This window comes from Vulpes vulpes, chromosome 8 (assembly GCF_048418805.1).
Source record: "Vulpes vulpes isolate BD-2025 chromosome 8, VulVul3, whole genome shotgun sequence".
NCBI lineage: Eukaryota > Metazoa > Chordata > Mammalia > Carnivora > Canidae > Vulpes > Vulpes vulpes.
In genome coordinates, this window is record NC_132787.1 from 59726800 (window position 1) to 59729526 (window position 2727).

The 2727-nt window shown below is 43.5% G+C and overlaps 1 pseudogene; it reads left to right on the forward strand.

The window, feature by feature from the left end:
- Positions 1-893: 893 nt before the first annotated feature.
- On the forward strand, positions 894-1165 carry LOC112916825 (non-histone chromosomal protein HMG-17 pseudogene; annotated as a pseudogene).
- Positions 1166-2727: the final 1562 nt, after the last annotated feature.

Below are 2727 nucleotides of genomic sequence, written 5' to 3' on the forward strand. Positions count from 1 at the left end.
AATAATACTCCACTTTCTATATACCGCATTTTCCTCATCTGTTTGTTCATTGATTGACTCTTGGGCTGTTTTCCAATATTGACTATTGGAAATACTGCTGCAAAGAACATGGAGGTGTGTGTTATCTTTCTGAGTTAGTGTTTTTGTTTTCTTTGGATAGATACCCAGAAATGGGATTGCTGGATCATATGGTAATTCTATTTTTAAGGTTTCAGAGAATCTCTGTAACATCTTCCATAGTGACTGCACCAATCCCACCAACAGTGCACAAGGTGGTTTTTCTCCACATCCTTGCTGGCCCTTGTTGTTTCTTGTGTTTTTGATGTTAGCCATTCTGACAGGTGTGAGGTGATAGCTCTTTGTGGTTTCTTTGCATTTCCCTGATGGTGAGTGATAGTGAGCATCCTAAAAGTGATTTCTTTTCAAATAAAGTGCATATTATAATATCTAGGGGCTTGGGGGAGATATTGTCTGGTTTCATGTGTGGATGGGAGTTTTGCAGTGTGCGCCCTTTAGACTGAACCCAGCTCAGCCTGTCTCCTGCAGGCAGTTCACCTGGGCCCTCTTGCACAGGGGTGGCACTCAGGGTCCTTCTCAGGGTAGGCCTGGGAGAGGAGGAGCCGGGCTTGGAGTGAGAAGCAAGCCTGACAGATCCTGGCTGTGTAGCCTCAGACCTGGGTAGCCCCACAAGTCGGAGAGTTCTCACATGTGAGAAACACAGTGGGCACAGTCTCAGAGGAAGGGCCTGAGGACACACAGAGAGAAAACTGCATAGAAATTCTTCGAGAGGAGCAGTGTGAAGAAGAAGAGGCGATAACGACCCCCAGACCGGCCAAAGCCCACGAGCCATTGCATCCCCCAGTCCAGTGCTTACGTCCACCCCTGTCACCACCATGCCCAAGAGAAAGGCTGAAGGGGATGCTAAAGGAGAAAAAGCCAAGGTGAAGGATGAGCCACAGAGAAGATCTGCAAGGTTATCTGCTAAACCTGCTCCTCCAAAGCCAGAGCTCAAGCCTAAAAAGGCCCCTGCAAAGAAGGGAGAGATGGTACCCAAAGGAAAAAAGGGGAAGCTGATGCTGGCAAGGATGAAAATAACACTACAGAAAACGGAGATGCCAAAACAGACCAGGCACAGAAAGCTTGAGGTGCTGGAGATGCTAAGTGAAGTATGTGCATTTTTGATAACTGTGTACTTCTGGTGACTGTACAGTTTGAAATACTATTTTTTTATCAAGTTTTATAAAAATGTAGAATTTTGTTTTACTTTTTTTTTAAGCTATATTGTTAGCACATGGAACACTTCGTTGTTATTTTGGGGGAAGGGCATATGTCACTAATAGAATATCTTCGAAGCTAGATTGATAGCAAGGGGAAAAAACACCTTTCCCTTCTAGTTTTGAGAAACTTCCTCTTGGCTCCCAGGAAGAGGGATTCCTTGATGTTTCACATGAGCCACCTTGGTGGTGTGGAAAAACCAAAATTATTTTTTTTATGTCCTCTTCTCCCTCTCTGCCTTCAACATAGACTTGACTTCCTTAACCCCAGAGACCTGTTGGAACCTGACCCCATGAAATGGTTCCCAGTATATCATGCAATCTGGACTTTACAGTGTCACCACTGAGATGGTGTCCCTCAAAATAGTTCCTTTTTTAGCTTGTGGATCTTCAGATTGATAATTCTGCCATTTTCATTTCATTTCCTGAAAGTCAGGGTCGGCTTGTGAAAAGTTGTTAAACAACATGCTAAATGTGAACTGTCAACCCTCACTCTAAACTTTCCCTGTTCAGAGCATCACATGAAGACTTCATTGGGTTTTATAGTGGCTTTCTGATTTTGGTAGTCCTTTGTTTTTTGTTGTTTGTTTTATTTTTTTAACTGAGAAATGTTTTTATTTTTTATTTTATTTTATTTTATTTTTTTAAAAAATTAATTTTTATTGGTGTTCAATTTACCAACGTACAGAATAACACCCAGTGCTCATCCCGTCAAGTGTGCCCCTCAGTGCCCGTCACCCACTCACCCCCACCCCCCGCCCTCCTCCCCTTCCACCACCCCTAGTTCGTTTCCCAGAGTTAGGAGTCTTTATGTTCTGTCTCCCTTTCTGATATTTCCCGCAAATTTCTTCTCCCTTCCCTTATATTCCCTTTCACTATTATTTATATTCCCCAAATGAATGAGAACATATAATGTTTGTCCTTCTCCGACTGACTTACTTCACTCAGCATAATACCCTCCAGTTCCATCCACGTTGAAGCAAATAGTGGGTATTTGTCGTTTCTAATGGCTGAGTAATATTCCATTGTATACATAGACCACATCTTCTTTATCCATTCATCTTTCGATGGACACCGAGGCTCCTTCCACAGTTTGGCTATTGTGGACATTGCTGCTAGAAACATCGGGGTGCAGGTGTCCCGGCGTTTCATTGCATCTGAGTCTTTGGGGTAAATCCCCAACAGTGCAATTGCTGGGTCGTAGGGCAGGTCTATTTTTAACTCTTTGAGGAACCTCCACACAGTTTTCCAGAGTGGCTGCACCAGTTCACATTCCCACCAACAGTGTAAGAGGGTTCCCTTTTCTCTGCATCCTCTCCAACATTTGTGGTTTCCTGCCTTGTTAATTTTCCCCATTCTCACTGGTGTGAGGTGGTATCTCATTGTGGTTTTGATTTGTATTTCCCTGATGGCAAGTGATGTAGAGCATTTTCTCATGTGCTTGTTGGCCATG